The following is a 15,941-nucleotide window of genomic DNA, read 5'->3' as shown; positions in this document are numbered from 1 at the left end:
AGAGTGTTTCCTAACCCTCATCTGGACAGCCTCTGAAATAATTTTCTGTTGCTGCCTCAGAAATGTGGGCCATTTGTGGGTGCTGCCACTGAAGAATTTGGCTTTGGTAGAAGCAGGTGATTCAGAGGAGACTTGAGAAAGACAGGATAGTAGTATATACATCCATTCAACCACCTTCCATCCATCCATCCATCCATCCATCCATCCATCCATCTTTTCATCCACAAGCATTTACTGAGCATTTATCAAATGCTGGACATATGCATGGTGTCATGGAAGTAGAGAGGAAGGCCTCAGTCCTTGCCCTTAAGGAATTCAGCCTAAAGGGAGTTACGTGTAAAAGACGCTTATACTTCAGAGCAAGCAGCCAGTTCTCCCCACAGGAGATTGGAGGCCACCAAATCTAAGCAGGAAGTTTGGGTAGAAAATGACACATGGGCTGAGTCCTAAAAACTAGTGGTAGTTAGCCAGGTGGAAAAGGGAATCCCAAGGGGCGCCTGGGTGTCTCAGTTGGTTAAGCGTCTGACTTCAGCTCAGGTCATATCTCACAGTTCGTGAGTTGGAGCCTCACATCAGGCTCTCTGCTGACAGCTCAGAGCCTGAAGCCTGCTTCAGATTCTGTCTCCGTCTCTCTCTCTCTCCCCCTCCCTCACTCATGCTCTGTCTCTCTCTCCCAAAAATAATAATCCAAAAACAAAACAAAAGAAGGAATGCCAGGCAGAGGGACCAACATGTAAAAAGGTGCTAAGATATGTCACCACACGAAGCAGGCTGAGGATGTAAAATGCTTGATTTGAGGAGTGTCCAGAGATGAAGGATGAAAGAGGAGACAGAGATAGATTGTGAAGGGCCTTGTCTGTTGTGCTAATAACTTTAGATTTTATTCTGAATACAATGAGATGGCACAGAAGGGCTTTTTTTTAATTGAGGTGTTATTAACAACATCATATTACTTCCAGGTGTACAATGTAATGATTTGATATTTGCGTAAATTGCAGAATGATCACCACAATAAGTCCAGTTAACATCCATCACCACACATGGTTACAGATGTTTTTCTTGTGATGAGAACTTTCAAGAACCATAGGGTTCTAAGGAAATGGGTGGCAGGATCATTTTTTGCACGTTAGGAAGATCACCTATGTGGGCTGGAGAGAATCATGTCCAGAGGTTAAGAGACCATGTGGAAATTTATTTCTGTGACCCAGGTGGGAATAGATTAAGAAGAAACTCAAAGGAGTGGAATGGGAAAAGGGTATTTGGGCAGTGGAATAATTGAACCTATTTGATTAGTTGAAAGGGGATTGGGGAGAAGCTCCATTTTAAAGGATATAGACAAGGGGGCACCCACCTAGCTCAGTTGGTAGAGCATGAGACTCTTGATCTCAGGTTGTGAGTTTGAGCCCTATGTTGTGTGTAGAGATTGCCTTAAAAAATAAATAAATAAAGGATATAGACAAGACTGGGTCCAGGATTCCTGGTTTGGGCTACTGGTGGGATGACGGTGCCATTTCCTGAGATGGAGGAATGCTGGAGGGAGAAGGACGGCTTGGGGAGAGAAATGAAGACTTAATTTTGTTCATGTTGGTGATTTTTGTGGATCAGCCAAGTGGAGATCCCTGGCAGGCAGTCAGATATGTGGAGTAGGGTGTAGGACACACTTGGGGAGAAGGATCAGTTTGGAATTCTGTGGTGCTGTGGGCAGTGGGAGCCATGAAAGTCGGTAACCTCACCAGGCTGAGTGAAAAGGCAGAGGATGCACCCCCTGCCACGTGCACACACCCCAGCTCCAGGATGTGACAGTCATTTAGGAAGAGGAGCCTGCGAGGGAAACTGAGAAGGGATGAGCTGAAGGATGGAAAAGAAACCGAGGTAGAGCAGCAGCATGAAAGCCAAGGAAGGAAGGGGTTAATTGAGTCAGATACTGCAGTGGTCAAATAAGCTGAAGACGGACACATGTCCAGTGGGTCTGGAAAGTTGTTGGTGAACTTGGCAAGAGCAATTCCGGTGGAGTGGCAGGAGAAAAGCCAAATTGCAGTGGGAGTTAAGTAAGTGGTACTGAGGAAGTAGAGGCTGTGAATGGAGACTCCTGGAAAAGAAACCTGGGTTCTAGAAAGAAAGGGACAGAGGGAGGCAGGAATGCAGTGAATAGGGTTGAGCAAAGGCTTTATTGTTCATTTGGCTAGCAAGGTGGGACCTGGATCCACTGAGAAGCAGAAAAGGAAGAGCCCAGATGGAGGGAGATGTTGAAGGTATGGGAAAAAAGAAGTGGTAGAAGGAGCAGAGCCCTAAGAGGATGGGCAGAAACAGGGTGCAGAGTATGGTTGAGCGTGATGTTGATGTGAATGTGGGTCACCTGCCCTGAGACTGCCAGAGGGGCCGTAAGGATAGGGAGATAGGGAGTGCACAGGGAAATTTGGAGGCGGGATGGTGGGCACAAGATGTTGAGGGAGTTCCTGCCTTCTCTTTTTTTCTCAAGTAAGGAGCATTAAAAAGCAGCTGTGCTCATTTACTGGCACACACCAAAGGCTGGTAACCTTTCTTCCATTCAAACCATTCATTTATTCATTTACCCAGTATTTATCTAGCACCTGGTATGTGTTAGGCACTGTTCTAGGAGCTTGGAGATTCAGTGGTAAGCAAGTCAAGTCCCAGGGGACTCAGGAAATAACTTCATAAACAAATATTCAGGCACCGTAATTGCAGACTGAAAGATTTTCTGGAGCCACACCTTTGGTTAAGACCTTTTGCTGATCACTGAGGGATCCAATTCCTGCCGTTAGAGAGTTGAGTCAGTTGAAGGAGACAAACTGGTGCAGTGAAAGCACAGAAGAGACAATGGCAGAGTTTAATTTGGACAAGGGCTTAGAATTACACATGCCTCAAGACAGCTAGGTGGAGAAATGAGAGTTCAGTGGACACCCATTGTTTTACTCTTTCCAGGCTGCTCCGGTGAGGCTGCCCATCACTGCCCCCTGCCACTTGAAGATAAGAAGTGAGTGTGTGACTCAGGCCTTGCCATTCACAAAATCCCATTCTCCTGGCCACAGTGATTGGAGGATGGGATATGACTCAATCCAAGCCAGACAGAGTCCTTCTTTGGAATTTTATAGTCAGTAGGGGAAACAAGCTCTTCATCAAAGGTCTTCACTGGGTTGGAGTGATGAAAGCCTAGAGCTGCCTGTGGCCACATTTCCACGTCTCCATTACACTGCAAGGAGGAAGTTCGCTTCTCATGGGAAAGACTGAGGCTTTAAGAGACTGGGGCGTGAGGGAGGGAATGAGGAGAAGACAGAAAGAGACAGAGGAAGCCAGAAAGAAAGACATCCGATGATAATTATTATAATCTCTGAAGCTGCCTCTATGGACCTGAAAGTTATGTGAACTAATAAATCCTTTCTTTTACACAAACTAATGTGAGCTGGAATTCTCTCCTCTTCACGCAGGAAGAAGAAACAGTGTGAGCTAAATCACAGAAGCAGTACTCCACTGTGCAGGGCACCATCAGGGAGCAGTGAGCAGTCTTACATGACCGAAGCATTGGGGTTTTGTGGGACTATAAGGAGAAGTGGTTAGAAAAGAAGAGTGGAGCTACATTGTGAGGGTTCCCAGACCGCCTAGCCAAGGTGTATATACTTTGAATACAGATTAGGGTGCCTTTCCCTCTGTGGTAGGGTAGTAGGGTGCCAAGTCGGCAGAGCTTGAAGAGGAAGAGTAGACAAGAGGCTTAAAAGCAGAGAGATTTTTGTAGTCTGAACTAGGAAATTGGAAGGAAGGGCCACGAGGAACGGGGTGGGGAAGAGATTTTGGAGGCGAAGTAGGTGAGACCTGCTGTCTGCTTGAGTATGGGGAAAGAGTAGATCAGAGGAGTCCTCCACGTTTTGAATCTGGTGTTGGAGTTTAGTGATGACATCAAGTTAAGAGGCATAAGAACAAGGAGAGGGGTAATAGTAGAAGGAAGAGGGCAAGTCAGACCACAAGCACGAATTTTGGCTCCTTGAAGGATAACTTTTATGTTCCGCTCCCAGTGTTCGGTAGTCTTCTTAGGAAGTCATTCTAGCATTTGGAAGGGAGGTCAGGGCTGGAAGAAGGACTGGGCTCAGCTGCCATGCACAGTAAGGCCATGAGAGCAGATGCAGTTTCCCTGGGGTGGTATGCACATGGAGAGGAGAAGGGTCCCCTTCCCCCGCCCCCAGTTGTGGAGGTGAGCTGGGAAACCTGCCTTCGGTAAGCTCTAGACTCCTAAGAAGCTCCAACTGGGAAAAGGGGCTGGGAGTCAGAGGAGCGGAGGAGAACCCTGCTGGGCGCTCTGCAGGCAGGGACTGTGCCTTGGTTAGTTCTGTGTGGCAGCACGGATCTGTTCTATGGTGGTTCTGTTCCCTGGCATTGCCAAGCTAGATAAGGCCTGAGAAGGAGCTATCGTGTTTGGTGATGGAGGCTTTCAAAAGAGCAGTTTCAGTGGAGGGAAAGGGAGAGAAGCCAAACTCAAGAACATTTTAGGGTGGATAAGTCTGGCCTAGGAGTAAAGAAACCTGAGTGCTACCCCAACTCAGTCCCTATTTAGCTTGGTGGCCCCAGGCAAGTTCCGGAGCTTCCCTAGGCCTTAGTATCTTCACATATAACGTTAGAAAACTAGACCGGATATTCTATAAGCTCTTGCTCAAATCTTGAGGTCATAATTTAAATTTTGCTGTCCAACAAAACAGATGTTCTCGTGGCAGAGGAATTCCCTGCTTTCTCCCTTGGCCACCCCCAACTGAGATAATAAATTATAACAAAATTAAGCTTTTAGAAGTCTAGTGCTAATTGAGAAAGAAAACTGGGACATCAGCTCAGGGAATTGCGGACACCAGTGCATGTGCGTCCACGTGTACTCTCCATTGAGAGTGTGGAGCCCTGTGCGGGAGGAATATGACTCCGAATGGTATCAGGGTTTACGAGACCAGAGTCCTATGTTGCTCTTCTCTGGGGAGGAGTGCTGAAGATGTTCCTGGAATGCAAAGACAAAACAACCTTGGGGGTCCCCTCTTTGTGAGCTCACATGGCTAGGAGAAAGAAGGCTTGTAGCCTGAGCTGGCTGTGTGGGGGAGCTCCAGCCAGGGTAGGCAAAGAAGAGCTGGAGGGACCCATGCTTCAGGAGAGAAACAAGCCTGAGGGCAAGTGTAAGGGAGGTGCTGGCTCTATCTCTCAGGCACCCTGTGGCCTGTCAGTCGGGGGGCTCTGGGTAGATGGTAGAAAGGCATCTGGTTCTGAGTCATTCCTGATCTTCTACCTTTTTTCCCTGGTGTACAAAAAGGCCTGTCTTTTTTGAACCCTTTCCTAGAAGTATCAACTATGTGGACCTCACTATTCCCTAACTTCTTTGGCACATGTCCGTTCATTCTGTGAGTACTGGTGTTAGACCAATGGTGTGTTGGCGCTGAGTTTCCAGAAACAGAGCTCTTAGGAAGACTGACAAGCTGCCTGCCCTCAAGGACCTTACAGTTTTGGAGAAGGGAGATAGTAAACAGGTAAATGAATGAGCAAGGTCATTTCAGACAGTGATATGTTCTAAAGGAGGAAATAAGGCTTAAAAACAAGAGAGTTGTCGGCAGAAATGAAGGATAGGGAAGCAGGTCAAAAAAGATCTGAGGAACAGGGAATAGAAGCAGAAGCCCAGAGGCAGAAATGAGCAGAAAGAAGGCTAGAGAGGCTGGACCTTAGGAAAGGAAAAGTGACACAAAATGGGATTAAAGAAGCTGGTGCGGGGCACCTGGGTGGCTCAGTCAGTTGAGCGTCCTACTTCGGCTCGGGTCATGATCCGTGAGTTCGAGCCCCACATCGGGCTCTGTGCTGACAGCTCAGAGCCTGGAGCCTGCTTCGGATTCTGTGACTCCCTCTCTTTCTGTCCCCCCCCCCCCGCCCACTCACAGTCTCTCTCTCTCTCTCTCTCTCTCTCTCTCTCTCTCTCTCTCACTCTCTCTCTCTCTCTCTCTCAAAATAAACATTAAAAAAAAAAACATTTAAAAAGAAGCTGGCGGGGTGGGGTGCCATTGTTCAAGGCCTGGTGGCCATGCCAAGAGAAGCATTTAGATTTCATGCTGAATGCCATGGGCGGTTGAAATAGGGGACAACTTGACCTGACTTATGTATTAAAAGATCCCTCTGCATTCTGGAAAAAGCAAAACCATAGGGACAGAAATCATATCACTGTTTTGGGGGGATGGCAGGAAAGAGGACTACAAAGGGGCACAAGGGAACTTTCAGAGGCGATAGAAATATCTGTCTCTTAATCATACGGTGGTTGCACAACCATCTATGTTTATCAAAACTCGTCAAACTGCATACCTAAAAAGGGTGAATTTACTTTAATTAAATTATAATTCAATAATCCTGACTTGTCAAGTGTACATTATTTAGTTTAAAAAATTTTAGTGAGCCTTAACAAAATCCCTTTGGCTGCTTTGTGGAAGATGGAGCACACAGGCCTTGCACAGTCTAAGCAGTACCCCCACTGCTGGTCCCACGATTGAGCCTATATTATGTGCCGTACCTGGTGGCTTTCTCATCAGTTTATTGATGTGTGTTCCCAGTTTTCCTGTTTTACTTAGCTTTCCTTTATAATTGGCTTGAGACTCAATGTGGGTAGAAACTATCTGCTTCCTTTGTGTGGGCCCATGGTAGATACTGTTACATATTATTTTCCTTACATTTGAATGGCACTCGAGAGTTTACAAGCTGCTTCCACATTCATTATCACCTTTGGGCCTTACAACAGTCCTGTCAGGCTGCATAGACACCCCTGGATCCCCATCTTACAGAAACTGAGATGAAAAGAAGTCAGTGTAGCAGTATCAGAGAAGTGTGAAATTTGGTGATCTTAGCTTTGCCGTGTGTTGACTACCAGTGTGATTTGGGGAAAATTATTTAGTCTCCCTGAACCCCAGTTTCTTAATTATTAAAAAGAGATAAAGAGGAAACACACTGCAGATATGCTGTGAGGATTGAATGAGGTAACAGAGCTGAAAGCACTGAGCACATAGTTGAAATTAACTCAGTGTGAGCTATTTATATCATTTTTACTATCAGAGAAGACAGATTTATTCAAGACGATGTGGTCAGTACATGATGGAACTCAAGCCCAGTTCTTCTGATTTCAGGTGTGTGTCTCCTTCCGCCACATCACTCAGTGCATTCTTACTGGTTGGCAATTGATTGGTCCTGGGCTAATTAATTTTTTTTAAATTTTTTAAAATGTTTTTATTTATTTTTGAGACAGAGAGAGACAGAGCATGAGCAGGGGAGGGGCAGAGAGAGAGGGAGACACAGAGTCCAAAGCAGGCTTCAGGCTCTGAGCTGTCAGCACAGAGTCTGACACGGGGCTCGAACTCACAGACTGTGAGATCATGACTTGAGCCGAAGTCGGACACTCAACTGACTGAGCCACCCAGGCACCCCTATCCTGGGCTAATTAATTACTCTTTACCAAGTTAGATCTTTCAATGCAGTCATTGATTAATTCAACAAATACTTACTGAGCCCCCACCATGTGCTCAACACTGCATACGATGTGATGGTGAGCCAAGACAGGCTGGTTCTCTGCCTTGAGAACAAAGATGCCCTTACAATTAATAAGCACCATAGCCAGGATGCTGAGGGCATTCCTTCATCAGTTTGGGGTGTGGGAAGACTTCCTGGAGGAGGTACATAGAAAATGTCTTTTTTTTTAACAACGAAAAAGTCTTTTTTATTGTGACATAAATATACGTGCAAAGTGTGCATTTGTTTTAAAAGGCAAACGTTCATGTAAGCTTCACTAGGTAAAAAACTAGGATGTTCCTAATAGCCAGGAAAGTTCCCTAAATACCCCTTCTTGATCCCTACTACCTTGATTTTCATGGTGTTTCTTTGCCTTCTTGTAGAGTTTACCACCTATGTATGTATCCTGTAATCATAGAGTTCAGTTTTTCCTGGTCTGGATGTAATTAGAATCATACTGTTATATATTATGAAGTCTTATATCTTTTCTTCGATATTGCATTTGTATTATTCATCCATGTTGTACATAACGTAGTCCATTTATTTTCATTGCTATATAATATGCTGTAGCATTCTCTTCTGAATATTTATAATTTTTCTGTGTAGCATTCACAAATATTTGTGTGTATTGATGAATATGCTATATATTATTGACTTCACTACTATATAATATACATTGTTATTTGCTGGCTATGACAATACTGTAATTTATTTATCCATTCTACTGTTGATGTACCTTTGGGTTATTTTGAGTTTTGGGCAATTGTGAAGGATAGTGCTATGAACACCTATGCGGATATATATCCTAAGGCACATGCATTAGGATGTGAAGTGTTCTTTGAAGTGGAATTACTGGGAATCTTCACCATTATTAGATAATGCCACATTATTTTCCAAAGTGGCTATTCCATTTTATACTTGCACTAGCAGACAGAATTCCTGTTGTTCTAAATTCTTGCCAATATTTGGTATGGTCAAACTTTAAAATTTTTGCCAACTGTATTGGTAAGCAGTAGTATTTCATTGTGCTTTTACTTTACATATTCTAGCAGCTTTTCACATATTTTTTGGACATTTGATTTCCTCTTTTGAGAAACACCTGTGCTTTTATTACTTTTTAAATTAGGTTGTAATTTTATTAGTAATTTTTAGGCATTCTTTATATGTTCTGGATACTAGTCCTTTTCCAGTGGTATTCATTACAGATATTACCTCCCATTCTCTGGCTTGGTTTTTCGCTTTGTTAATGGTGAACTGTGATAAAAAGATGTTCATATTTTTAATGTAGTCAGAGTTTTCGGTATTCCCTTTTTGATTATTGTTTTTTGTGTCCTATTTGAGAAATCCTTCTTTCTTTATCTCTAAGTGATAAAAGCTACCCTCTTTTATCCTCCTGTTCAAAAAGATTTGAAGCTTTTTTCTTCCATATTTAGGTTTTTAATTCACCTGTAATTCTTGTATGTGGTATAAGATAGAGGTCTTGTTTTATTTTTTTCCCTAATAGACACCTGTTTGTGCCAGCATTGCTTATCCAAAAGGCCATTTTTTCAGGCACTGTTCTGTAGAACCACCTCTATTTTAAGTCGTGTGTTTATATATGCAGAGACCTGTTTCTTGTCTCTTTAGACCATTCCACTGGACTCTATTCCTATGTCAGTGCCATGCTGTCTTGATTACTACAACTTTGTAACATGTCTTGATGTTTAGCAAATCCCGTCTCTTCTCATGGTCATCTTCATCAATGTTTGGCTGTTCTCAGCCCTGTGTGTTTGCATGTAAATATTAGACTCGGTTTATGATACTAATCTGTTTGGGTAGAATTGACATCTTTAGATTTGACATCTTTAAATCTTAAGTTTTGCTGATCCATGAACATGTTATATTTCACCATTTATTTAGGTTGTCATAATTTCTCTCAGAAATACTTACATTGCCCATAGAGATCTCATATACTTTTTGTTAGATTTATAGCTAGATACTTGATATTTACAGTGGTCTTATAACTGCCTTTTTTGAATTGCAGTTTGTATTTGTTGCTGGTCTAGAGAAATACAACAGATTGCATATTGATTTTGTATTCATCAACCTTACTTAATTTTTATATAAATTCTAATGGTTAATCTGTAGATCATGAGGCCCAGAGAAGGGAGTAACCTGTCTAGGTTCCCATGGCCTTGCTAGTAACAGAGCAAGAATGAGTGTGGTCCCATTTTTCCCATTTCTGCTTCCCAGTGACTGTTCAGGAAGGGTTGGGGTAGAAGGACACAGCTGGGGAGAAGGAAATCACATTTACCAAACACCTGTTATTTACAATGCTTACTACATATGTGAGCTCAACTTACTGGAGGCTGATTTTTGGTTATCCCCATTTTATAGATGAAGGAAGTGAGATGCAGAGAGGCTATTCGAAATATTTGTTCAGGGTCACACCTTGGTTTATCACTGAGAGGACATTCCAAAGTTGGAGGTTTCTCTTTCATGCATGTACCAGTTTGCACACCTTCTGTATACGATTTTAGATACCCACAGAAGTCTTTGGGCCTCCTCCCCTCAACCAGGCTGTCTCCCGGGCCTCCGCCCTGTGCAGATCTGCCTCTAATAAAGCTGTGCTATCGTCTTCAGACTCACACAGGCCTGCTTATTGTCAGCTCCTAGGTTGAGTTCCTACCCAAAGTCCTGAGATCACTTTCATCCTGCCCTCTCGAACCCCCCCATATGGTTCCCTCCCAACTGAGAAAATTAGTTCACAAGTTGTTGGGTTCTAGGAACCAAATTAGGAGTTGGCCTGGGCATCTTGTTTCGGTCCTGACTTGAAAATATGGTTGCGGTTTTATGACTCTGCTTTGTTATACAGTGGACTAGAGAGAATTTATGGTTGCAGTCCTTCCTGGCACCCCTTCCCCCAGTCTGACTGATTGGTGGGAGCTGCCTGCACGCAAAGAGGAGGTTTGCTGTTACTGGCTGTGCAAAGGAATTGTGAAATGCTGTTTGTGAACACAGCCCAGCAGTGCTCTATTCAGTGTGACAGCTTCCTACTTGGGAACACACAGCCCTTCACAGGGTGACTGTAAATTATGCAACTCCGGAGCTAAACAATGAGGACTAATGGGGAAAAGGAAGGGACAGACTGGATTTCAGCCTGGATCTGCAGTGGTAGAGTGCAAGCTTAGGCTACTTGGCGATCCATGGGAGGAAGGTCTTTAGCAATTGAGAAAAGCCAGGAAGTCCTGTCACAGTGCTACTTGTGAGAGTGGGTTTTACTTTTTTAAAAATGTAAATGTTCTTTTCAAACTCTGTTTATCAATTCAGGGAGCGTTTTAGAAACTAGGAGAGACATTTACAAAAGAAAGTAGTCATATGTTGTTACCCAAAGTAATTGAATGCTGTACACAGTATTTAACCTTTGTCCTCATGGCCCCAAATCATCATTTTTTCCTTACTGCTTTGTGCTAAAAGTCAGCAGTGCCCCTCAGGGCAATTGATGTACAGACCATTTCCCACCCCCTGGCCCCCCTGCCCTGCCCCCATGGTCTTAGAATGCAATTAACTCCACTTTGATATGCTTTATATAATTTTCCTGTCTCTTCACTTGCTGTCATCTGTCATGCCTTGATGCTTTCTGTGTTCCTACCTCAAGCCTTATTTCCCTTCTCTTGTTCTACTCTGAATCTGTAATGGCCTGGAAAACTACGTGACTGGGTCTGTCACAAGAGTGTGTAGGGCAAGAATAAATAAGGTATAAGTGAGGACCCCTTCTACAAGTAGAGTACTTGTGCTTTAGTGCCCAGACCTCTCTGCACTCCTGCCTCTTAACGGCATGGCATTAAGTATGTAAAACTGAGTTGGCAACCATGAAATGCTCTACAAATGTACATGATGGTGAAAGGGTTGCTGTTGTTGTGCAGTCTGGTGCTCAGAGTTCTTCATTGTCCTTCATGATTCCTGGCAGGGTTCTGATTCACAGAAATTGTTGAACAAGTAGCTTCCAGATAAGAGTGATGCACTGTCATTTGCTACAAAAGATGTTGGGCTGGCCTTAGCAGCCAGGAGGCTGGTATGAAGAACCTCTGTGGTGAAAGGGTTCTGCTGGGCCCTTTCTGTAAAATGACGCGGACACACATGGGTGCCACAGGGGTCAGCTTTGTGATCGACAGGGCCATCCCTGGGAACCCTCCGCAGTGGTGGGCATCACGGACATCCGCTCACCTGCATGAGAACTTAAGGTCACTTGGCAAATCCAGGCCAGACCCAGTCGCTACTTTCAGGAGACCAGCACTGAGGGAGAGGGTGGGCCGCTCCTTCCTGCTGGTCTCCTAGCAGAGGAGGTCATCACTGGCCCTGGCTCTGCCACCTGCTCTGCCACAGCACAGTTCCCAGACCATGAGCCCTGAGGCTTGAACAAGGACAGGAGGCTGTCCTACAGTCGACCTCATTCAGGGCTGCTGACCCAGGTGTGGCCTCGGCCTTAAACACACCAGGCAAGCAAACATGGTGTTGAGGTACAGATTCCCCGGGAACCAGAACCAGGGGGCAGGTCTCCTCACGTACAGCCAGAAAGTTTAGTGGTATACAAGTGAACACGTGTGTTATCCTATTTATTTTAACGTGTTTTAGGACGAAAGGTCCCTAACACATCAATACCGTGGTGTTATAAGTAATTGTGGTTTAGGATGCAGTTAAAGTAGCAGGACATTTTTTTTCAAAGGCATAAAAGCCATGAAGGTGGCCAAAAAAATGTTTGGGTAGTGCTATCCTCAGACCTTCTGACAGTATGGGAGTGCTGATTCTGAGCAGGCCTTGCCCTTTAAGGGGCAAAAGAGTGCCTTGGGAAGGCTCCACCTGTGTCATCTTGGGTAGGTGGTAGCAGTATCTCTTTCCCAGCCCCAGGCCCATGAGCTGCCCCACTCAGTCATCTTCTTCCCCCCACTTGCCCGGCAGGCATGTCTGGGCCTGGCCTGGGGCCCCTCACTACCATCTCTCGATGAGCCTTTCTCTGGGTGTTGCGCATAGCATCTCCTCGTGTGTCTTCCAGAAATTCTGGTTTTGTCCTTCACCATCCTGCTCAACCACTTCATGGTTTCCTCTCACCCTCTGCATAGGATCTACAACTGCCCTTAGCTTTGAGAACATACCCCAGTCCAGCTTCCCACACTGATCCTGAGCTGTCTCTCATTCTGTATAGAATGCTTGTCTGGGATCCACCCATGCCCATGCCTCCATATTGCCTCTGTGCTGGATGCCAAGGCAGGCTTCCTGTCCTCTTCGTGTGCAGGCCTGGCCTCTGAGGGCCGGCTCAGTTCTCGTCCGTGCTGGGGGGGGGGGGGGGGTGGGGGGGGTGGGCACTCCACTCTCTAAATCACTTTGTATGTGGTGCCTGCATCACAGCATTAGAGTTTTTAAACATGCTGTCATGGTCCCTAACAGATTGCCCTTCTGTTTATCTGGTCACAGACACACGAGCGCACACACTTGCACAGGTACCAGAACAGACTTGCTCACCGCGGGCCTGGCAGAGAGCTCTGCCCGTGAGCCGTTTGGAGAGAAGCAGTTTGAGCATAGTGGGGAAGTGTTCCAGCCCTTGTGCTAGCTCTGCCTGGTCTGAATCCTCGCCGTGCCACCTGTTAACTTTGTGACCCTGGGCAAGTAGGTTTGAGGATGATGTGAAACAGAGTAGAAAGAATTTAGCTCCGTACTAAACACCAAATACACATACACTTGGTATGTGTAAGACTTGCTTCTCCATCTGGGCTCTAAACCTCCTGTGGAAGGAATCCCGATTCATAATCATTTCTCCCCCATAAGCCAGTTAGGTCTGAGGTGCATAAAGGAATATTCAGGGTAAATTTACATAGTAAGTCAGGTAGCCCATTTACACTGCTCTGAGTTTTCTTGTAAACTGTTGGGCATAGAAGTTTTTGCAATGCTTATGTGAAACTTCAGTATGCATTCGTGGTATGTATTACCTGTATATTTGGGTCCCCAGTGGATTAAGAACTGCTGAGCCTGGGGCACCTGGGTGGCTTGGTCGGTTAAGCATCTGACTCTTGATTTCAGCTCAGGTCATGGTCTCCTGGTTTGTGAAATCAAGCACTGCATCTGACTCTGTGCTGACAGCGTGGAGCCTGCTCAGGATTCTCTCTCCCTCTCTCTGCCCATCCCCTGCTCGCACACACTCTCACTCTCTCAAAATAAATAAGTAAACTTGAAAAACTAAAAAAAAGAATTGCTGAGCCTACCACATCACAGGCTGGATGGAAAAACTATAGTAAGTGCTCCTTACTGGGCACTTACTATATGCAGGAAGAGGAAAGGGCTCTGCTGCCCGTCCAACTGTGGAGGCAACTTCCATCTCTGACTACCCCGTCTCCCTTCCCTACAGCCTAGGCCTGTGCCTCTGCTCCCTTGCCCTACACACCTTCACTTTGCAACTCATTCCAGCAGGCGTTAGGGCCAGATTTAAGCAGTAGAGGAGTTTGTGGCAGGGCTACAATGCTAAGCCTTCCTACTGCTAAGGGCAAAAACCTAAAAGAAGTAATACCTCGATCTAGGCAGTGCTTATGTAGGCTATACATTTAATCTAATCAAATCTGAGGACCTGTACACCTAAGATTTTTGTGTCTTACTATATGTATTGTTCTATATATATTACTCCATGTACAATTTCTCAAGCCTTTAAAAGGTGGTGATAGTATTTTTTGTTAAACAAAGGGCCTGGGAAATTACGCAATGCCCCTCTGAATCTACCAGCCTTGGGAAAGTCTGATTCTGTGGGGAGCAGGTGGGGGTACTCAAAAGAGGAGGACATGCCCACACCCTAGTTTTTCCCCACTCAACTACTAGCATCAGCCTTCTGTGAACTTCCTTCATCCCCCACATTTGTACCTGCAAGTGGAGGACTGGGAAAGGATGCCCCAGCACCCACTTTGGAGGCCCCGAACTGCCAAGCACCCAAGTTCGTGGTCACAGCCCTCTCTTTGGCACAAACCTGCTTGCCACTGTGAAGCACAGGAATTCATGTCCTTTCTCTGCCATTTGCTGGGCTAGGAATTAGCAAGTCCTTACCCTCTCTGAGCTTCTGGGGTTTTTTACCCCCTGTAAATTGGTGATAAGACCTGTGTTAGTCTTAACAGGAGTAGCAAATGACATCATGGATGTGAAAGTCTCGTAGGACCATAAAACATAAACGTCAATAAAGTACACCCCCAAGGTCAGCTTAATTCCACTAGTGTTTGAGGGCCCAGGTTTTGAAGAGCAGTAATGTCCAGTGGTTCAGTGTGCAGGCTCTAGAGGCAGCCTGCCTTGGGTTCATTGGCCCTGGCCCTGCCACTTACTAGCTGTATGACCTTGATAACCTGCTTACTGTCCTGGTGCCTCAGTTTCCTCAGTTGTAAACTGGGGATAATGACAGCACTTGCCCTACAGGGTCGTACTAAGGATTAGAGGAGTTAATCCAGGTAAAGAACTTTGCTCAGGGCTCAATTATGTAGCTAATACTACCATGAGCAAGGCTGGCTGCTGGGCCTTGAGAGGACATCTTTATTGAGCAGAGACTGGGGGCAGAAAAAAAAAAGTCTCGTTTGAATATAACTGCTTTGTGCACTAGCTATATTTTCCATGACTTGGGGCTTGGGATAGATTATTTGCTGTATTTGGTAAGTTTTTCCATCCTGAAACCTTTAATCTTTTGAGTTTGCTTAATAAATAAAGGCCCCCTGTGACATGTCCTTGCCTTCAGAGTTCTGCTGCAGCATCACTTGTGACCTCTCTGATTTACAATTCAGCGAAAAAGTGACAGACTGGGTCTTCTGGCTCAATTCAAGGTGATTGCTGCATAGTCATTTTTAACAGGACACCAGATTTAGCTAAATGCTTGCAGCAAGGTAGTGTGCATATTCAATTCAGAATGCTGGTTATATGGGCTGAGCCTCTACATCTTTCTGTTATGAGCCTGGATTCTAAAAAGTCCCATACCGCTGACATAGTGGCTTCTGTGCTGCCTACGGGGAGTGGGGGGGGGGGGCAGGGCAGGAGACCCCTATCATTAGAGTCTAGTGTTGACTCTTTCTTTACCCATCTTTTTGTTTTTTAAAAAAAATTTTAATGTTTATTTCTGAGAGACAGAGAGCGTGAGTGGCAGAGGGGCAGAGAGGGAGACACAGAATCTGAAGCAGGCTCTAGGCTCTGAGCTGTCAGCACAGAGCCCAGTGCGGGGCTCAAACTCACAAACCGCAAGTTCATGACCTGAGCAAGCCCAGTGCTTAACGGACCAAGCCACCCGGGTGCCCCTTCATCCATCTTTTTAAATGAGTATGTATGAAGAAGCCCTTGGCTGGAAACTGTAGGGAACTCAGAGAAGTAGGAGGGCCACATTTGTTGAAAGTCTGCCAGGTTCCAGGTGTTCTACATGCATTAAGATTATTTGG

General features: G+C 45.2%; 1 protein-coding gene and 1 long non-coding RNA gene across 4 annotated transcripts in view; one reads left to right on the top strand and one right to left on the bottom strand.

Annotated features, from left to right (window-relative positions):
• The window catches only part of GNAO1 (G protein subunit alpha o1), a 170,751-nt gene that overhangs the window by 9,869 nt on the left and 144,941 nt on the right, over positions 1–15,941 (top strand). The gene's annotated exons all lie outside the window — the stretch shown is intronic.
• The window catches only part of LOC113595264 (uncharacterized), a 33,423-nt gene that overhangs the window by 3,880 nt on the left and 13,602 nt on the right, over positions 1–15,941 (bottom strand). The window contains exon 3 of one of the 2 annotated variants that reach the window (XR_008293423.1): positions 8,492–11,724. The exons of the other annotated variant lie outside the window; for it this stretch is intronic. This is a non-coding gene — a long non-coding RNA (uncharacterized LOC113595264). Of the gene's footprint in view, positions 1–8,491; positions 11,725–15,941 lie in introns of those variants that run through there. 2 annotated transcript variants of the gene reach the window in all.

The sequence above is a fragment of the Acinonyx jubatus genome, chromosome E2 (genome assembly GCF_027475565.1).
Source record: "Acinonyx jubatus isolate Ajub_Pintada_27869175 chromosome E2, VMU_Ajub_asm_v1.0, whole genome shotgun sequence".
NCBI classification, from domain to species: domain Eukaryota; kingdom Metazoa; phylum Chordata; class Mammalia; order Carnivora; family Felidae; genus Acinonyx; species Acinonyx jubatus.
Note: the sequence above shows the minus strand (reverse complement) of the source record. Positions and strands in the feature narration are given on the sequence as shown.